Raw genomic sequence first — 16,278 nt, 5'->3', positions numbered from 1 at the left:
CACTTTAAACTTTTTATATGGAGTCCACAACAATGCTTAAACCACATCAATCTGTTTGAGCACCGCACACTCTTTCTGCTTGCAGATGATGTTCAGCTGAAACTAGGCTATGTGGGAATATATTTCACGTGCTTTGCGATTGTGTAGGCTACTTTGTGCATGACTTCTCTATTGTACTACATAAATGATAAATGGTATACCTCCACTGCACTATTTTGATACGCATCAGTAGGGATTAAGAAGTGAGTATACGCAATGCCCACTGAAAGAATAGTGGATATGCAGTTTATACCTGCGTATACCCTCCACTACACCACTGGCCCTTTTGTGTTTTACAAAAAGTGCACTCCTACATGAGTGCGCTGGTATTAAGGTTGCTGTCCTTTCAGAATCACGTACCTTTCACACACTGAAGGCCTATTGGTTCGCCACTGCGCAAACATGTCTATAATAGATACGTATGTTAAGATGTTGTTTCAAGAAAGGAGTGTATATATTTGTCCTGGTGAAGCGGTTTTATGCGCTGACAGGAAGCTGAAAATTATGAGGTTTTTGTCTTGGCTGGTCTGGGGAAGAAATTAGGAGTCCTCACTGTCCGAGATCAACACTCAATATGTGGTCACTACAACACTGGGAGGGATCTAAAATAATTTGCTGTGCTTGTCTGATAACGGTCTGTTAAAAAATAGTCTGCCTTCATGGCAGTTTGTAACAGGTGGGTAATTTGGGATTTCAGTTGGACTGATCAAATACCAAACCAGACTTTGATGCCATATCTCAGGATACTCTCTATGGCTGCGTTGTAGAACAGGAGCATTATTTTCTGGTCAACTGCAAAAACCCTGAGTCTGCGTAGGAAATAGAGACGTTGTTGGACTCTGCAACACACGCTCTCTACTTGGACCTTCCAGCTCAGTACCCAGGTACTTGGGGTCAAACACCATCTCCTTCGTTTTCCTTTACATTAAGGATGAGATGGTGCTCATCACACCACTTGACAAGCCTTTGAATCTCTGACCTGTACACAGTAGTTTCAGCATCTTTATACATCAGACCAAAAATGGTGGTATCAGAAAACTTGACAATATAATTATCAGGATTACTGATAGTGCATTCATTTGTGTACAGTGTGAATAAGATGGGTGAACTCACACAACCCTGTGGGGCCCCTGTGCTAATGTCTCTAACCTCAGAGAGGGTACTGTTAACTCTAACCTGCTGAGTATGGCTAGTCAGAAATGAGTGGTACCACCTTATGCATAAGGGTTAACACCCATCTGCTTTAACAGGCTGAGTAGGACGTGGCTGTATTGAATGCTGAACTGAAATCAATAAATAAGTCTAGCATAGACATTGGGGTTTTCCAGATGCTTAACAATGAGATGCACTATGGTGTTGATTGCATCATGAGTCCCACAACCTTGCTTATAGGCAAATTGATAAGGCTCTAACACTGTTCACATCTGAATGGAGCTCGCACACCATGATCTTTTCAAAACACTGGGGGTCAGGGCAACAGGTCTATTTTGGGGACTGGCGTGATAATGGCCTTTTCCCACAGAGAAGGGGGAGTGTGGGAGTCTACAGACCTCTGAAAGATGGGGCACCAAGCCAGAGTCAGTTCATCTCCACATGTTTTTAGAAGAAAAGCAGAGATGCCATCAGCACCTCCTGCCTTATTCATACAGGTGTGCTTGAAGACTCTAGTGACAACTATAGGGTTGATTTCCAACCTACGAACACAATCATTTATAACAATGGAGTCTCACATTATCACACTCAACAGAGAAGTCATATCAAATCTTGCATAACAAAAACATGTAATTAATTGGCTTTGGTCAGCTCATCTGGTGTGTGCAAGGATTTTCTTGGAGTTTGGAATAAGGAACAGTTTTTCAATTGATTCCTTGTGTTGTTTCCTTGTCTCGCTGAGATTTTGGTTGAGCTCCTTTTGCACAGTTGTTGGTCCTTGTCTGAGGAAGGCCCTCAAAATTGTCAAAGACTCCAGCCACCCTAGTCATAGACTTCTCAACAGCTTCTACCCCCAAGCCATAAGACTCCTGAACAGCTAATAATGGCTACCCGGACTATTTGCACTGCCCCCCCACCCCATCCTTTTACGCTGCTGCTACTCTGTTAATTATTTATGCATAGTCACTTTAACTCTACCCACATGTACATATTACTTCAACTACCTCAACTAGCCGGTGCCCCCGCACATTGACTCTGCACCGGTACCCCCCTGTATATATAGCCTCCCTACTGTTATTTTATTTTACTTCTGCTCTTTTTTTTCTCAACACTTTTTGTTGTTGTTTTATTTTTACTTTTTTTGTTAAAAATAAATGCACTGTTGGTTAAGGGCTGTAAGTAAGCATTTCACTGTAATGTCTGCACCTGTTGTATTCGGCGCATGTGGCCAATAAAATTAGATTTGATTTGTTTTTTAATGCTTGCCTCTTGCGGTTGATACAGTCCTTTACCTCTTTTGTGATGTGCTGTTTGTTGTTTGGGGATGCCTTTGTTTGCTTTTTGAGTATCACAGAGTCAACACAGAAATGTATGTTGTCTGTGACAATCTGTGTTGACATGTGCATATCTAACTCATGACAAATGTCCCAATTTGTACACAAAAAATATCCCTTCTATGTTGTCCTCAGTCCACACATTCACAGATTTCACAAGGGGTTTACTGCTGTACAGTAGGTTGGAATGAGCTGAACAGTGTTGTAATCAGAGTTAGACAGGGGTGGTTTGGACCTAACTCTGTATGTTTTTTTTTACATTTCTATAACATTTGCCAAGAATTCTGTTATTTCTAGTGTCACATTTAACACATTGTTCATACCCAGGTAGTGACATTTCCAGTTTGCAATGATTGAAGTCTCCAAAAATGAAAATAGGGGCTTCTGGGTGCGTTGTAGTTGTTAGTGGACACAGTTAGATTCAGTCACAGTCAGGGTAGGTAAAACGGCCTGAGACTCGAATGTAGCAGTTCAACATCAGGATCGCAGATTCTCTCTCGTATTGTATGTTGTCTACACCACTTGCCGTTGATGTACACACAGATACCACCCCCTCTGCTCTTCCCTGACGTATCACTCCTTTCCAAGCGGAAATGAGTAAACCCCTCTATTTCAATGAGAGTCAGGGATGTCTTGATGTAACCAAGTCTAAGTAAATGACATAACTCGCGGTACTCGTAGCATGCTCTGGTGTTGAGTTGGACCTCATCCAGAGAATGTGCGTTGCACAGGATCATAGATGGTAGAGGTGGGATGCTCCTTCGCCGGAGCCGCTGTCTGATTCCCCCTCGTTTCTCTCTCTTCCGCAGTCGCCATAGTCGTTTAACTTCCTCAGGCAGGTCAACGAGGAGGCATGATCCAGCCACTCCAGAGTCTCATAGTGACAGAAGCGCATCTCTGGTGTATGTGAGTGGTGCCTGGTTGTTTGTGAGAGATGCCTGGTTTCCCCACGCGAGCCGGCGTAGTTTGGTATGATGAGGTGAAAAGCAAGAAGATCTGCAAACAAATACAAAAGTCTTGCAAAGTTTGCTATTCCTTCTTGACATTGACAGCTCACAAAAACAACCTAACAATAATACAGCACCACAGGTGTCGGGCTGCAAGCAGAGCAGCTCCACCAGGAAGTCAATACATGTAATCTGCATATAAAAGCACAGACACTCGTTCGTTGTTTAGACAGACACCTTTTCCAAGAGCTTTGATGGCCAGAGTTAGATCATTAATATACATTGAGAACAGAATAGGTGATTAAATAATACGAATATTCCTATGGTATTGGGTCCTCCTCTCGCATCTTGCTTGGTCTGCAGCTCCGTTGTGGACATGACAGGTAAGCTTGCATGCATGATACAGGATACCATTTTTTTTAGATAGCTATATAAGCTATTTCACTGACTGTTTAATAATGATTAATAGCCAGAATAGGGGTGTTTCACTGTGAAGCTAATATTGCATTAGAGCTGCTAATGTTTTTTCTATGAGTAGGCTTAGACTGTGATTAATTCATACAACTAAGCTAAGGGACTAAACACCTCCCTCTGCAACTGGATCCTGGACTTCCTGACGGGCCACCTCCAGGTGGTAAGGGTAGGCAACAACACATCTGCCACGCTGATCCTCAACACGGGGGCCCCTCATGGGTGCGTACTTAGTCCCCTCCTGTACTCCCTGTTCACCCACAACTGTGTGGCCAAGCACAACTCCAACACCATCATTACGTTTGCTGATGACACAACAGTGGTAGGCCTGATCACTGACAACGATGAGACAGCCTATAGGGAGGAGGTCAGAGACCTAGCAGTGTGGTGCCAGGACAACAACCTCTCCCTCAATGTGAGCAAGACAAAGGAGCTGATCGTGGACTACAGGAAAAGGAGGGCCGAGCACGCCCCCATTCACATCGACGGGGCTGTAGTAGAGCCAACAAACTATCATGGTCCAAACACACCAAGACAGTCGTGAAGAGGGCACAACAACACCTTTTCCCCCTCAGGAGACTGAAAAGATTTGGCATGGGTCCCCAGATACTCAAAAAGTTATACAGCTGCACCATCGAGAGCATCCTGACTGGTTGCATCACCATCCAGGACCTATATACTAGGCGGTGTAGGAGGAAGGCCTAAAAAATTATCAAAGTCTCCAGTCACCCTAGTCATAGACTGTTCTCTCTGCTGTTTATTATCTATGCATAGTCACTTTACCCCTACCTACATGTACAAATTACCTCTACTAACCTGTACCACCGCACATTGACTCGGTACCGGTACCCCCTGTATATAGCCTCATTATTATTTTTATTTAGTAAATATTTTCTTAAGTATAATTCTTGAATTGCATTGTTGGTTAAGGGCTTGTAAGTAAGCATTTCACGGTATTGAAATGTATTCAGCGCATGTGACATACAATTTGATTTGATTTGACTATCACACCCGTGCATATTATTAAATGACACTGATGTTCAGGATAACATGATTTTACATTCGTTGATAACTAATATTGAAAGTTGATATGATGCAGTCTAACTAGGATACTTCATCCTAATGTAAGCTAAATGCATTGGATACAAATACTGGCATGAGATAAAGGATACCATGTCCAATATAAATGCAAATCAAACAGGAATATATATTCAATTAAATGAACACAGCGTTGTAATATTGATGCCTTTCTTTCTCATTGCAGGGGATTAGACAGATGAACAACAGGCAGCAGATAGCCAAGCATCAAAACCAGAAACATGTGGAGACATCAACACTTGTCATTTTGAATAAAGTGAAGGATATCAAGGAGATGAACACCAACATTCATAAGCTTGTTCAGTATATGTGTGCAAATTTAGTCATCACTGCCACAAGGTTTTTATACACAGGACAGGAGCATACAAGTTTTTGTTCCAGCCCTTTACTAGCACCTAATTTCAACTAATTGTGGTCTAAATTGAAGACGTCTGTTCACGTCTTCATAAATTACAATGCATGATAATCAATAACATGGGTGAATCTATTTCTATTTAAGATCAAATCAAATTGTATTGGTCGCATACACATACGTAGCGAAATGTTTGTGTTCCTAGCTCCATCTGTGCAGTAAAAATCTAACAACAGTATATTAAGAAGTATAGACATTTTAGGATGAGCAATGTCGGAGTCCGGAGTGTGTGTGTGTGTGTGTATGTGTGTGTGTGTGTGTGAATATAGATCGATATGATGGGATGAATAGACATTATGGACAGTATATGGATAGAATATGTAGCACAGTGCATTCGGAAAGTATTCAGACCTCTTCCCTTTTACCATATTTTGTTACGTTACAGCCTTATTCTATAATGGATTAAATAAAATAAAATCATCATCAAGCTACACACAATACCCCATCATGACAAAGCAAAAAACGTTTTTTTGACATTTTTGCACATTTATTAAAAATAAAAAACATATCTTATTTACATAAGTATTCAGACCCTTTGCTATGAGACTCAGGTGCATCCTGTTTCCATTGATCATCCTTGAGATGTTTCTACAACTTGATTGGAGTCCACCTGGTAAATATAATTGATTGGACATGATTTGGAAAGGCACACACCTGTCTATATAAGGTCCCACAGTTAACAGTGCATGTCAGAGCAAAAACCAAGCTATGAGGTCAAAGGAATTGTCTGTAGAGCTCCGAGACAGGATTGTGTCGAGGCACAGATCTGGGGAAGGGTACCAAAAAATGTCTGCAGCATTGAAGGTCCCCAATAACACAGTGGCCTCCATCATTTTTAAATGGAAGAAGTTTGGAACCACCAAGACTCTTCCTAGAGCTGGCCAAACTGAGCAATCGGGGGAGAAGGGCCTTGGTCAGGGAGGTGACCAAGAACCCGATGATTAATCTGACATAGCTCCAGAGTTCCTCTGTGGAGATGGGAGAAACTTCCAGAAGGACAACCATCTCTGCAGCACTGCACCAATCAGGCATTTATGGTAGAGTGGCCAGACGGAAGCCACTCCTCAGTAAAAGGCACATGACAGCCCGCTTGGAGTTTGCAAAAGGCACTTAAAGTACTCTCAGACCATGAGAAACAAGATTCTCTGCTCTGATGAAACCAAGATTGAACTCTTTGGCCTGAATGCCAAACGTCACATCAGGAGGAAACCTGGCACCATCACTACGGTGAAGAATGGTGGTGGCAGCATCATGCTGTGGGGATGTTTTTCAGCGGCAGGGACTGGGAGACTAGTCAGGATTGAGGGAAAGATGAACGGAGCAAAGTACAGAGAGATCCTTGATGAAAACCTGCTACAGAGCGCTCAGGACCTCAGATTGGGGGCGAAGGTTCACCTTTGAAACAGGACAATGACCCTAAGCACACAGCCAAGACAACGCAGGAGTGGCTTCGGGACAAGTCTCTGAATGTCCTTGAGTGGCCCAGCCAGAGGCCGGATTTGAACCCGATCGTACATGTCTGGACAAATCTGATAATAGCTGTGCAGTGACGCTCCCCATCAACCCTGACAGAGCTTGAGAGGATCTGCAGAGAAGAATGGAAGAAATTCCCCAAATACAGGTGTGCCAAGCTTGTAGCGTCATACCCAAGAAGACTTGAGGCTGTAGTCACTGCCAAAGGTGCTTCAACAAAGTACTGAGTAAAGGGTCTGAATACCTATGTAAATTTGATATTTCAGTTTTTTATTTTTAATACATATGCTAAAATTTCTAAAAATCTGTTTTTGCTTTGTCATTATGGGGTATTGTGTGTAGATTGATGAGGGAGAAAAAAAAAACAATTTAATCAATTTTAGAACAAGGCTGTAACGTAACAAAATGTGGAAAAAGTCAAGGGGTCTGAAAACTTTCCGAATGCACTGTATATCTGTAGAATACGTAGGATAGAATAGTATATGTACAGCAATAGTTAAATAGGATAGCCCTTGACTAGAATACAGTATATACACTACATGACCAAATGTATGTGGAGACATGCTCGTCGAACATCTCATTACAAAATCATGGGCATTAATATGGAGTTGGTCCCACCTTTGCTGCTATATCAGGCTTTCCACTAGATGTTGAAACATTGCTGCGGGGACTTGCTTCCATTCAGCCACAAGAGCATTAGTGAGGGTTGGCACTGATGTTGTGCGATTAGGCCTGGTTCGCAGTCGGCGTTTCAAGAGGCAGTTTTGTACTCGGTAGTGTGTTTTGCAACCGAGGACAGTCCATTTTTACGGGCTACGCGCTTCAGGACTCGGCAGTCCTGTTCTGTGAGCCTACCACTTTGTGGCTGAGCTGTTGTTGCTCCTAGACGCTCTTCAGTAAGGCCATTCTACTGCCAATGTTTGTCTATGGCGATTGCATGGCTGTGTGCTCAATTTTATACACCTGTCAGCAACGGGTGTGGCTGAAATAGCCGAATCCACTAATTTGAAGGGTGTCCACATACTTTTGTATATATAGTGTACGTATGAAGTGGGTAAAACAGTATGTAAACATTATTAAAGTGACCAGTGTTCCATTATTAAAGTGACCAGTGTTCCATGTCTCTGTACATACTGTAGGGCAGCAGCCTCTAAGGTGCAGGGTTGAGTAACCAGGTGGTAGACGGCTAGTGACAGTGACTAAAGTTCAGGGCAGGGTTCTGAAAGACACTCATGGGGGTGTCCACTGAAAGTTGACTAGCAACAACAACTGGGACCTAAAAGACATCCACCATGAGTGCTCACTAAATTTGCCCAAGAAGAGGCAAACGAAAGAAAAACCCACACCAAACTTATAAACAGGAAGCAAACCAAAAAGTGGAGCAAAATGAAAACAGGGAAGATCAGATAAAGGTCCTTGATGAACTTCTTGGCCGTCCTGTGACACCAGGTGCTGTAGATGTCCTGGAGGGCAGACAGTGTGCCCCCGGTGATGCGTTGGGTAGACTACATAACCCTCTGGAGAGCCCTGCGGTTGCGGACTGTGCCGTTGCCATATCAGGGGGTGATACAATCCAACAGGATGCTCTCAATGGTGCATCTGTAAAAGTTTGTGAGGGTCGTAGGGGCCAATAATAATTTATTCAGCCTACTGAGGTTGAAGAGGCGCTGTTGCGCCTTCTTCACCAGTGTCTGTGTGGGTGGACCATTTCAGATTGTCAGTGATGTGTATGCTGTGGAACTAGAAGCTTTTCACATTCTCCACTGCAGCCCCCTCGATGGGGGCGTGCTCCCTCTGCTGTCTCCTGATGTCCACGATCAGCTCCTTCGTTTTGTTGACGTTGAGGGAGAGGTTATTTTCCTGGCACCACTCCGTCAGGGCCCTTACCTCCTCCCTGTAGGCTGTCTTGTCATTTTTTGGTAATCAGGCCTACCGCTGTTGAGTCGTCTGCAAACTTGATGATTGAGTTGGAGACATGCGTGGCCATGCAGTCAACAGGGAGTACAGGAGGGGGCTGAGCACACACACTTGTTGGGCCCCTGTGTTGAGGATCAGCGTAGAGGAGGTGTTGTTGCCTACCTTCACCACCTATGGGCGGCAGGTCAGAAAGTCCAGGACCCAGTTGCACAGGGCGGGATTCAGACCCAGGGACCCGAGCTTAATGATGAACTTGGAGGTTACTATGGTGTTGAAGGCTGAGCTGTACTCAATGAACAGCATTCTTACATAGGTATTCCTCTTGTCCAGATGGGATAGGGCAGTGTGCAATGCGATGGCGATTGCATCATCCATGGATCTATTGGGGCGGTATGCAAATTGCAGTGGATCTAGGGTGTCGGGTAAGGTGAAGTTGATATGATCCTTAACTAGCCTCTCAAAGCACTTCATGATGACAGAATTGAGTGCTACGGGGCAATAGTCATTTAGTTCAGTTACCTTCACTTTCTTGGATACAGGAACAATGGTAGACATCTTGAAGCAAGTGGGAACAGCCGACTGGGATAGGGAGAAATGTAATATGTCCGTAAACACTCCAGCCAGCCAGTTTGCGCATGCTCTGAGGACGCGGCTAGGGATGCCGTCTCGGCCGGGCAACCTTGCAAAGTTAACACGCTTAAATGTCTTACATTGGCCACGGAGAACGAGAGCTCACAATCCTCAGGTGCGGCGGTGGCCCGTGTTGGCGGCACTGTGTTTTCCCCGAAGCGGGCGAAGGATGGGTTTAGCTTGTTCGGGAGCAAAACGTCGGTGTCTACGATGTGGCTGGTTTTCCCTTTAGAATTTGTGATTGTCTGGAGTCTCGTGTCTGAGCCGTTGAATTGCAACTCCACTTTGCCTCTGTACTGATGTTTTGCCTGTTTGATTGCCTTACAGAGGGCATAAATAGACTGTTTGTACTCAACCATATTCCCAGTCACCTTGCTGTGGTTAAATGCAGTGGTTTGCACTTTCAGTTTTGCGCAAATGCTGCCATCTATCCAAGTTTTTTGGTTTGGATAGGTTTTATTCATCAAGGTGGGAACAACGTCCCCTATACACTTCCTGATGAACTCAGTCACCGTGTCAGTGTATACTTCAATGTTATTCTCTGAAGCAACCAGGAACATATCCCAGTCCGCATGATCAAAACAATCTTGAAGCATGGATTCTGATTGGTCAGACTAGCGTTGAACAGTCCTTACAACGGGTACTTCCTGTTTGAGTTTCTGCCTATAGGAAGGGAGGAGCAGATTGTGATGTTGTACACTCCTTAAGAAAATCCTGGGATATGGTGATTATCCTGGTGGCTGGGAGGTGCCCAACAAGTTCTTTATATCTGCAGGGTGTCAGGGTGAGATGTCTTTCAAGCTGGACGAAGCAGAGACAAGGGGGTAGAAATGAATCTCACTGCTCAAATTTCAGTGCTGGTTCAAGTTGCTGAAGCAACAACTACCTTTATTAATGCAATTGTTTTGTTAAAATGTTTGCATATTTTTAGGCTTGTTCAGTTGTTTACAGTAAGAGTAGAATAACTTGGGCCTCTAATTTTCATTAGTAACACCAAACCCAATTGTGTGACACAATAGGGGACGGGAATGTGACAAGAAAATGTTAGCTAACGTTAGGTAAACAGACACTGGTAGTTAGTAAGTAAGCTTTCTAAACAGACTCATCAACAGAATGCACAAATAACTTGGCTGGGAAGCAAGCCTAGAATGAACAGAACACAGCTGGCTGATTTTCCTACGTTTTTCATCAGATGTTGTAAAAGATTTAACATGTCTTACCTCCAAACGAGTCGGAAAGGACTGTTTTCTGCTGCCATGCCAATATAATGCAATGGAGTGAAACGCTATCAGGTGCCCACTTTAGTACCTGAAAACAAATGGGAAAACGATTTACTACATGTCTTTAGCTGGCTAGCAAGTTTATAAATTTTTTCATTTGGATTTTTATGTTTAGCTCACATAATATAATTTAAAAGATGTCTAATATAATAAATGTGTAAAAAACAAGTGTAGACATTAATAAATGCTTTTCTATAGCTTCCAAAATATTTGTTTTACAATTGAGGAGTAACACGATGGCTGTGTGGTGGCTTCAATACAGTGGCCCCTGTCAGTCATTCGGGGTTTATACACATCATTGGTTCCATTGGGCTAGGACTTCCCAGGGGATTAACTGGCGGCGTTTACTAGCCACACCAAGTTGGTTAACATGTTGCCAGAATGCCTTTGGTCCAGATGTCTCTACCTCTTGAAGGTTCTCCCGTTGTTGCCGCCAGTGGTGCCGTTTAGCAGTCTCGGCTGAGTGGTCAAACTGCCGCTTGACGTCCCTCATTGAGACCTTAGTTGGCACCTTCAGTGGGCCAGGTGGGCAGGCTATCTATTCATCCTCTGCAGAGCACAGGCTGATCCAGAGTAAGGTGAGCTCATCTGACCACCAGGATTATTTTTAACCTTCTCTTATTAGACCTGCCAGACTTAATCACAATGTCCCTGTGGGTGATCTGGTCCTGCATCTCCTGCTTTACTGTGTCACAGAATTGAGTATAGGCAGAGTCCACAGTGTGCTTATTAGCAACTGTGACCTCCAGCTGGGCAATAGTCATTCAATGCTGCTTGTGATAACATTTTCATGAACACTGGACAGGTTGAATTTGGTGATGGTTGCACCCTCCACATCCCACTGTGGGATGGGGGGGAGTGAGTGTTGGAACTGGGAGAGCCATGGAGCATGTGAGACACTAATGGTCCAGGATCACTCTTGATGGATCAATGGCAGACACACAGCCTGCCTGGGTGAAGAGGTCCCTGCTCCTAATCACAATAGTGCTGTTTGTTCATTTTGAGACACTGTAACCAGTATAGACTTCCTCACAATAGTTAGAATTAATTTAAGATAACTCAAGAAATCTATCCTTTATTTTGATGTTTTTGCCGAAGAGATCTTAGTCGCACAATTTTACATCTAACTAACTATGTTTGGTGCAGTATTTCTAAATAAAACAATGTGCAATAAAACAATTAGTCTCTCATTGAATGACAACAAAGACTTTCATGAAGAATCCCTACTGTTGACCAATCACCGCATGCTTCCCAGCCGAAACAGTCCGGTAGAGTTTGTACATAAATTATGAAGACATTTTGTGACGTTTTTGTTCGTTTTGGACTTCGGCTGTTCGGGCACACACCATTTTTTCTGGAGGCAAGCCGAAGTTCGGATCCGAAGTCTACGCCCCTTCGTCGGTAGAACATAGTACAGTTTTACCTCCGATTTGCTTCATTTAAAAACTTTGTGCCTGCTTTAGCTAATGTAAGCTAACAAGCAAGCTGTGCTAATGTTTCTAGCTAGCTAGAAATTGTAGTAAGCCCATGTTGATACTAACCAGATGGCCACAACTAGATAACTGGTGTAGCTAGCAACATTTTAATTAAATCACAATGGATTCGTTTTTGAATGAAGCAGCTGCCTGTTAGCTGTTAAGAGTCGGTGGAGTAGCTAGCTATGTTGTGCTAAATGGTGATCATAGATATAGAGGACTCATCTTTGTATCTGTGCCATTATAGTGTCTGTGACAGCATGGGCAGCGCCATTGAGGCTATCTCCATTTGAAAGTAGTACATTTTCTTCATGATTGGCTTATCCCTCCTGATGACCTGACTCGACATGACTCCAACAGGGTCTCCAGGAGGGATCAGCCAATAAAGTTGGAAGTCCCACCCAGTTGACTACATTAAAATGGTGGAATCGAACACACAACCTTCTTATCCAGAGTCATGGGTAACACCCATTCACCACCCCTGTCCAAAATGCCCTAGCAAAACTCAAGCCTACTTGATGGTAATAGCTCTCACTGTTGCCCCTAGTGGCCAGTTTTGAAGGCATTTCCCAACGTCCCCAGGACATGGATAGACGTCCAATTTCGACGCCAATCAAGAACGACTTGGATGGCAGGTTAGGATAATTAACGTGGCAGGTTAGGATACTCAGGTTAAGGTTAGGAAAAGGGTAAGGGTTAGCTAAAATACTCTCCTAACCTGCTACGAAAAGTCACAACCGTGCCTGCCTGGCTCAGTTAGCAAGCTAACGTTATCAAACTGAACCTAACAAAAATCCTTCAAGCACAAAACTCCTTAGCTAGATGTAAAGACTTGCTCTAGATTTATTTATTTATTATGAAGCTTTATCTCTTGTCGTCCTCATCCATAACATTTTGGGGTTCAATTAGGCAGAACCATTTCCCTTTAATAATGAATCTGGCCGGTTAATATTGGTCAATGGGAACACAGTGATGTCTCCAATAGTAGGGATCGGTTTACCTACAATCACGTGAAAAATACTGTTGGATCAGTATACAAGCAAGAATCTGATACCCTGCCAGTAGGAATCAGATAGCCTACATTGAATATAGATCATTTAGACTACTTTATAGCAGGAATCGGATAGCCTGCAAGTAGGATTCGGATAGCCTACATTCATGGAAATAAAGTTTTTATATATATACAGTAAAAGTCAAAAGTTTGGACACATCTACTCATTCAAGGGTTTTTCTTTATTTTTACTATTTTTTACATTGTAGAATAATAGGGAAGGCATCAAAACTCTGAAAATAACACATATGGAATCATGTAGTAACCAAAAAAGCGTTAAACAAATCAAAATATATTTTATATTTGAGATTCTTCAAATAGCCACCCTTTGCATTGATGACAGCTTTGCATACTCTTGGCATTCTCTGAACCAGCTTCACCTGGAATGCTTTTCTAACAGTCTTGAAGGAGTTCCCACATATGCTGAGCACTTGTTGGGTGCTTTTTCTTCACTCTGCCATCGGACTCATCCCAAACCATCTCAATTGGGTAGGGGGACTGTGGAGGCCAGGTCATCTGATGCAGCACTCCATCACTCTCCTTCTTGGTAAAATAGCCCTTACACAAGGGACGTTGTCGAGGTAATTGAGGTAAGATGTACATGTAGGTAGAGTTATTAAAGTGACTATGCATAGATTATAAACAGAGAGTAGCAGCAGCGTAAAAGGGGAGGGGGGAGGGGGGGCAATGCAAATAGTCTGGGTAGCCATTTGATTAGATATTCAGGAGTCTTATGACTTTGGGGTAGAAGCTGTTTAGAAGTCTCTTGGACCAAGACTTGGTGCTCCGGTACCGCTTGCCGTGTGGTAGCAGAGAGAACAGTCTATGACTAGGGTGGCTGGAGTCTTTGACACATTTTAGGGCCTTCCTCTGACACTGCCTGGTATAGAGGTTCCGGATGGCAGGAAGCTTGGCCCCAGTGATGTACTGGGCCGTACGCTCTACCCTCTGGAGTGCCTTGTGGTCGGAGGCCGAGCAGTTGCCATACCAGGCAGTGATGCAACCAGTCAGGATGCTTTCCATGGTGCAGCTGTAGAACCTTTTGAGGATCTGAGGACCCATGCCAAATCTTTCCAGTCTCCTAAGGGGGAAAAGGTTTTGTTGTGCCCTCTTCACGACTGTCTTGGTGTGCTTGGACCATGTTAGTTTGTTGGTAATATGGACACCAAGGAACTTGAAGCACTCGACTTGCTCCCCTACAGCCCCGTCAATGAGAATGGGGGCGTGCTCGGTCCTCTTCTTTTTCCTGTAGTCCACAATCATATCCTTTGTCTTGATCACGTTGAGGGAGAGGTTGTTGTCCTGGCACCACACGGACAGTTCTCTGACGTCCTCCCTATAGGCTGTCTCGTCATTGTTGGTGATCAGGCGTACCACTTTTGTGTCATCGGCAAACTTAATGATGGTGTTGGAGTCATGCCTGGCCATGTAGTCATGAGTGAACAGGGAGTACAGGAGGGGACTGAGCACGCACCCCTGAGGGGCCCCCGTGTTGACGATCAGCATGGCGGATGTGTTGTTACCTACCCTTACAACCTGGGGGCGGCCCGTCAGGAAGTCCAGGATCCAGTTGCAGAGGGAGGTGTTTAGTCCCAGGGTCCTTAGCTTAGTGATGAGCTTTGAGGGCACTATGGTGTTGAACACTGAGCTGTAGTCGATGAATAGCATTCTCACATAGGTGTTCCATTTGTCAAGGTGTGAAGGGCAGTGTGGAGCGCAATAGAGATTGCATCATCTGTGGATCTGTTGGGGCGGTATGCAAATTAGAGTGGGTCTAGGGTTTCTTGGATGATGGTGTTGATGTGAGCCATGACCAGCCTTTCAAAGCACTTCATGGCTACAGACGTGAGTGCTACGGGTCGGTAGTCATTTAGGCAGGTAAACTTAGTGTTCTTGGGTACAGGGACTATGGTGGTCTGCTTGAAACATGTTGGTATTACAGACTCAGACAGGGAGAGGTTGAAAATGTCAGTGAAGACACTTGCCAGTTGGTCAGCGCATGCTCGGAGTACACGTCCTGGTAATCCGTCTGGCCCTGCGGCCTTGTGAATGTTGACCTGTTTAAAGGTCTATGGAGAGCGTGATCACACCGGTCTAATGTCCATTGCTCGTGTTTCTTGGCCCAAGCAGGTCTCTTCTTCTTATTGGTGTCCTTTAGTAGTGGTTTCTTTGCAGCAATTCGACCATGAAGGCCTGATTCACACAGTCCCCTCTGAAAAGTTGATGTTGAGATGTGTCTGTTACTTGAACTCTGTGAAGCATTTATTTGGGCTGCAATTTCTGAGGCTTGTAAATCTAATGAACTTATCCTCTGCAGCAGAGGTAACTCTGGGTCTTCCTTTCCTGTTGCAGTCCTCATGAGAGCCAGTTTCATCATAGCGCTTGATGGTTGTTGCGACTACATTTGAAGAAACTTTCAACGTTTTTGAAATTTTCCGGATTGACTGACCTTCATTTCTTAAAGTAATGATGGACTGTCGTTACTCTTTGCTTATTTGAGCTTTTCTTGCCATAATATGGACATGGTCTTTTACCAAATAGGGCTATCTTCTGTATACCTCCCCTACCTTGTCACAACACAACTGATTTGCTCAATCGCATTAAGAAGGAAATACACCTGTTAATTTAAATGCATTCCAGGTGACTACCTCATGAAGCTGGTTGAGAGAATGCCAAGAGTGTGCAAAGTTGTCATCAAGGTAAAGGGTGGCTATTTATTTAAAATATATTTTGATTAGTTTAACACTTTTTTTGTTACTAAATGGTTTCCATATGTGTTTTTTCATAGTTTGGATATCTTCACTATTATTCTACAATGTAAAAAATAGTAAAAATAAAGAAAACCTTTGAATGAGTATGTGTGTCCAAACTTTTGACTGGTAGTGATATATATATATATATATATATATATATATATATATATATATATATATATATATACACAGTGCCTTCGGAAAGTATTCAGACCCTTTGACTTTTTCCACATCTTGTTAAGTTAC

The sequence above is a fragment of the Coregonus lavaretus genome (genome assembly GCF_964263955.1).
Source record: "Coregonus lavaretus genome assembly, chromosome: 24".
Classification (NCBI taxonomy): Eukaryota; Metazoa; Chordata; class Actinopteri; order Salmoniformes; family Salmonidae; genus Coregonus; species Coregonus lavaretus.
Note: the sequence above shows the minus strand (reverse complement) of the source record.